The sequence below is a fragment of the Rhinopithecus roxellana genome, chromosome 22, assembly GCF_007565055.1.
Source record: "Rhinopithecus roxellana isolate Shanxi Qingling chromosome 22, ASM756505v1, whole genome shotgun sequence".
Taxonomy (NCBI): Eukaryota; Metazoa; Chordata; class Mammalia; order Primates; family Cercopithecidae; genus Rhinopithecus; species Rhinopithecus roxellana.
Genome location: NC_044570.1, coordinates 1,568,396 through 1,574,579, shown reverse-complemented (window position 1 = coordinate 1,574,579; position 6,184 = coordinate 1,568,396). Strand labels below are relative to the sequence as shown.

The following is a 6,184-nucleotide window of genomic DNA, read 5'->3' as shown; positions in this document are numbered from 1 at the left end:
ATAAATAAAAAGTCTTAATTGAGCTTTGTGAATTTTAGATAAATTATTTTGAATCTGTCTTAATTATGATTTTGAAAACATAGCACTGAATAAACAGCCCAGGTGAGATACAAAGCATCATAATAGACAGTAAAAATACAAAGAGTTCTGCCGTCAATTGTAGGGACTATGTGACTTAGATTTGGAGAGCAAATAGCATCTTGCAGTAGAAAACGGTTGCTTTGTTAAGTTTAAAAAAAAAAAAAAAAAGCAGCCAGTAGTTACAGATTTATTATTGGCATAACTTGGCATTTTAGCAATTATGTGAGATATTCCGTGTGACTTGATAAACCATTAGAGAACCACAAATTAGTAACATCTCACTGGCTATAGCATGGAAAATTTCACAATGGACCACAGTAAGGAAGTATTCAAAATTGCCTGTAGAAAAAGATGTGCGTGCTCTATGTTAGAGAAACTGGCAATGTGGAACATATGTGTTGAGAGAATTACAAGCTCTTTATAAGTTACAATAGGTGGGTATTGGACTTGGATATTTGAGGCAGTTAAGAGATGTTAACACTGTGTCCCGGGTGTGATTTGATAAGTTGAGGGAATAGTAATGCAATTTACTCATAGAAAAAAGAGAACCTATTTGAGCGGATTGCATTTTAGAAGCATATGGGACACCAAATAGAAAATTGTAATAGGGAGTTGGATACAAATGTCCAAAATTTGGACTCATCTAAAAGGATCCATGTGTTACTATAGATGCAATAATGAAAAAAAGTCATAGAAAAAAATGTCCTAGAATGTAAAATTTTTTTAAAGTGTTAATGTTAACAAGGCATATAATATTAAGTTACCCAAAAACAATCCATAGCCTCTAAATAGCTAGTTTAATTGGTATGTAAGAAGAAGAATTTTGTGTGTGTATGTGTGTGGTTTTTTTGTTTTGTTTTGTTTTGTTTGAGAGAGTTTTGCTCTGTCGACCAGGCTGCAGGGCTGGAGTGCAATCTCAGCTCACTGACATCTCCACCTCCTGGGTTCAAGCAATTCTGTGCATCAGCCTCCTGAGTAGCTGGGATTACCAGGGTCCATCCCCATGCCTGGCCAGACTGGATTTGAGAAAAATGATAATTTTTAAAAAACTGGTTATGGTAAAAAGACATCTTTAGCCTTTTTCTAGAATTCTTACTTGTGTCATCTGCAGTAAAATAAGCCTAACAATTGCACCACAATTAATTTCTCAAAGATGCCAGGAGACACAAAGTTTTATTGTTGTAGGATTTTAGAAACAAATCATATTATGTATCTGGAAACTCTATACGCACATGCTCTCTCTCTCTCTCTCTCACACACAATTTTCACTCAATAGACATTAAAATAAACTACTGAAATCCTGATGATAAATGAAAGTTTTTATAAATCTGTAGAACAAAATGATTAAAGGCAAGTGACAAACTTAAATTTTAAACAACTGAAAATATTAGGTTTTAACAATTAAAATTTTCTAATTGTTCTTTGGTCCACCATCATAAATTTCAAGCAGGTCAATTAATGTTGTACAATTGACATTAAGAGTTCTTATCAATGAAATTTAATTCATGCCATTATAAAAACAGTTTGCAGTCATACATTGTTTAATATGTAACTGCATGTATTTCCTCTAAAGTAAGGCTAAATCACATCTTAGCCTCATCTCATCCAAGAAAGTGATTAAAGTTATACATGTTGGGTTAATGTGAAAAATAGTGGCTGTGGATTAATGTGGGTTTCATGTATGAATTTATTATTCTCCTTATTAAGACAAGCATGAAATGTTTTCTGTAATTAACATTTAGTCTATTCAATAGGCAGCATTAAACAGATATATATCAACATCTGCTCTGTACCAAGCACTGTTCGAAACAGCAGATAACAATATAGGCAAAGATAATACTAATCCAAATTGCACATAAAAACATTTGATACTATTGATAATGTGGCAAATGACGTGATTTTCACTTTATTATATATATTTTTCTTTTTTTTCTGTGTGTTTTCTTTAAATTATACTTTAAGTTCTAGGGTACACATGTACAACATACAGGTTTTTTACATATATATACGTGCATCGTGTTGCTGTGCTGCACCCATCAACTCATCATTTACATTAGGTGTATCTCCTAATGCTATCCCTCTCCACTCCCCAATCCCGGTGTGCGATGTTCCCCTTCCTGTGTCCAAGTGTTCTCATTGTTCAATCCCTACCTATAAGTGAGAACAGTTGGGGTTTGGTTTTTTGTCCTTGTGACAGTTTGCAGAGGATGATGGTTTCCAGCTGCATACATGTCCCTACAAATGACATGAACTCATCCTTTTTTATGGCTGCATAGTATTCCATGGTGTATATGTGCACCATTTTTTAAAATCCACTCTCTCACTGGTGGACATTTGGGTTGTTTCCAAGTCTTTGCTATTGTGAATAGTGCCAAAATAAACATATGTGTTCATGTCTCTTTAGAGCAACATGATTTATAATCCTTTGGGTACATACCCAGCAATGGGATGGCTAGGTCAAATGGTATCTCTAGTTCTAGATCCTGGAGGAATCACCACACTGTCTTCCACCATAGTTGAACTAATTTACACTCCCACCAACAGTGTAAAAGTGTTCCTATTTCTCCATCTCCTCTCCAGCACCTGTTGTTTCCTGACTTTTTAATGATCGCCATTCTAACTGGTGTGAGATGGTATTTCATTGTTGTTTTGGTTTGCATTTTTTTGATGGTCAGTGGTGCTGAATATTTTTTCATGTGTCTGTGGGCTGCATAAATATCTTTTTTTGAGAATGTCTGCTCATACTGTTCATCCAATTTTTAATGCATTTTTTCTTGTAAATTTGTTTGAATTCTTTGTAGGTTCTGGATATTAGCCCTTTGTCAGATGAGTAGACTGCAAAAATTTCTCCTCATTCTGTAGATTGCCTGTTTACTTGGATGGTAGATTCTCTTGCTGTACAGAAGCTCTTTAGTTTCATTAGATCTCATTTGTCAGTTTTGGCTTTTGTTGACATTACTTTTGGTGTTTTTGACATGTAGTCCTTGCCTATGCCTATGTCCTGAATGGTATTGCCTAGGTTTCTTCTAGGGTTTTTATGGATTTGTGACTAACATTTAAGTCTTTAATCAATCTTGAATTAATATTTGTATAAAATGTAAGGAAGGGATTTAGTTTCAGCTTTCTGCATATGGCTAGCCCCTTTACCCAACACCATTTATTAAATCGGAAATCCTTGCCCCATTTCTTGTTTTTATCCGGTTTGTAAAGATCATACTGTTGTAGATGTGTGGTATTATTTCTGAGGGCTCTGTTCTGTTCCATTGGTCTATATCTCTGTAGTGGTACTAGCATCATGCTATTTTGGTTACTGTACCCTTGCAGTATAGTTTGAAGTGAGGTAGCGTCATGCCTCCATCTTTGTTCTTTTGGCTTAGGATTATCTTGGCAATGTGGGCACTTTTTTGGGTTCCATATGAACTTTAAAGTGGTTTCTTCCAATTCTGTGGAGAAAGTCATTGGTAGGTTGATGGGATGGCATCGAGCTTTTTATGACAAACCCACAGGTAATTTCATACTGAATGGGCAAAATCTGGGAGCATTGCCTTTGAAAACTGGCACAAGACAGGGATGCCCTCTCTCACCACTCCTATTCAACATTGCTTTGGAAGTTCTGGCAAGGGCAATCAGGCAGGAGAAAGAAATAAAAGGGTCTTTAATTAGGAAAAGAACAAGTCACATTGTCTCTGTGTGCAGATGATATGATTGTGTATTTAGAAAACCCCATCGTTTCAGCCCAGAATCTCCTTAAGCTGATAAGCAACTTCAGCAAAGTCCCAGGATACAAAATCAATGTGCAAAAATCACAGTCTTTCCTATACACCAGTAACAGACAGACAGAGAGGCAAATCATGAGTGAACTCCCATTCACAATTGCTTCAAAGAGAATAAAATACCTAGGAATCCAACTTACAAGGGATGTGAAGGACCCCTTCGAGGAGAACTACAAACTACAGCTCAAGGAAATAAAAGAGGACACAAACAAGTGGAAGAACATTCCCTGCTCATGGATAGGGAGAATCAATGTCGTGGAAATGACCTTACTGCCCAACGTAATTTATAGATTCATTTTATTTCAATTTTTAAGAGAGTATGATCATGATAATGAATTATGTACTATAATTCTTACAACAAGCCTACCCATGTTATTCTTTACCTGAAATCATTAGATTATAAAAATTATTTTTCAAACAAAATTCATATTATAAATGCTTCCATAGCAAAAACAAAAATCCTGGCTTCTGAATTGGAGTATAATATGATTATGTTCAGTATGAGACATGGTAAAGGGAGAAAAACTATTTTATTTATCTGTCGTTGTAATGAAAAAAGACAGAAGTCATTTTTGCAATTTTTAATATTGACTCCTAAGAGGAGTAAACAGTTGGCAGTCTAGATTTGCTGCACTGCAGTCATAACTGAAACAAAATGACTGGTCATTAGCAAATCATGAAAATTTGATTGTTGTCATTGAAAATTACTTTATCAGTCATATGTGTTCCTGTACTATTAGAATTTAAATCAATTTTGTACTGCCAATTTATACCGTTGTTTTATAATCATGGGATCCTTGCTTACGTTCTAAACTGTTGTTTCGGAAAAATGAGTGAACAATACGTTTTTTTTTTTTTTTTTTTTCTTAAAAGAGGTAGTCTTCAAAGGATACTCATCTTTAGTAAAAATAATGAGGAGAGTTGGACATGGTGATGCACTTCTGCATTCCCAAGCATTTGGAAGGCGGAGGCAGAAGTATTCCTTGAATCTCGGAGTGTGAGGCCTCATTGAGATATGAGCTCGCATCAGGCCACTGTAGTCCAGCCTGGGCCACAGAGCATAATCCTAGGTATGGAATAAAAGACAGAACTATGAAAATTAATAGAGCATTACTGTATTTAATTCACTTGTAGTAATGCGTGGATTGTATATTTAGACAAAACATTTTAAATTTGTAATATGCCAAGAGGTCAGATATTTGAGTCAGGTTGCTAGCTACCTCCTCAACTGGCTAAATCTGTGATATTTTGCAAAGTATTTCTCCTGACTGTAATTGATTTTTTATTTGTGAAATGGATTTCCTAATGTTACCCGCTTAGGAAACTAACTCAAATATTAGTTATATTAACTCAAAAACTTGTTCTGAATGGCACATATGAGGCAGTAAAATATAAGCTGCTACTAGATATTAGAAATTATTTTTATCTGCTTATTTTTAAAGCTCATAGTGCACATAATAAAATTCCAGAAGACCTAGAATGGCTGTTAAATACCATAGAACACTCAAAGAGTCAGTAGCAAAAATGAGCATATCAGTGCATAAAATGTATGGTAGCTTTATTTAGTAGTTGTTTCGTTGGTTGCCATAGTGTTTTCTCACAATTTTGTAGGAGCCTGTTTCAGAATTAAGAAATGTGTTTTAAAAGAGTAATCATGGATGACTGAATTTAACATTTTAAGCTGATACTGAATTTTTAAAAAAAATGCTATCACATTTATGGTTGTAGTTTAATTTATTAAACTATACATTGTAACAAATTTAAAATGTTTTGTCTACATATACTATCCACTAGAATTATACTCTTCTTTCTAAGGAAAATCGAAGTCATAAAAAGAAAATGGATACTTCCCTGCCAGAGGAGATGTCATGATCACGATGGTGGCTTTCGCAGGACAAGGCAGATCTATTGAACTCTGGATGTGCTGACCCCTGCGGTTTACCCAAATGGGGGAAACGCAGCTGCATAATTTGTGGAAGTGAAGGACTGTATTTGCATTTTCCTGTGGAAAAATAAAAGAAAAGAAAGAAATTTTACTCATTTAGTGAATATAGAAACTTGAAAGAAGACCATATACTGAAACAATTCAGGGTGCCTTCAAAAATTGGTCTCCTCCAGTAGAAAACAATAAGACATCAAATGGCTATTTCTTAGAAAGATCAAGCAGTGCTAGGATGACAGTTACAAATGCTTGAGAACTTTATCTAGCTAAGGGGCTGCGGGAAAACCCCAAAGGGCAGCCGATAAATCTGGGAGATAGAGAAGTAATTTTTAAATGTATGGCCCACATTTATGTATTAATATTGCCCTTAAAGTATTTATTTTATTAA

At 34.9% G+C, this 6,184-nt stretch overlaps 1 non-coding gene across 1 annotated transcript; it reads left to right on the top strand.

Annotated features, from left to right (window-relative positions):
• The first annotated feature begins 5,697 nt into the window (after positions 1 to 5,697).
• LOC115895702 lies at positions 5,698 to 5,861 on the top strand. The gene has a single exon (XR_004055844.1). It is a non-coding gene; the product is annotated as a U1 spliceosomal RNA (small nuclear RNA).
• The last annotated feature ends 323 nt before the right edge of the window (positions 5,862 to 6,184 follow it).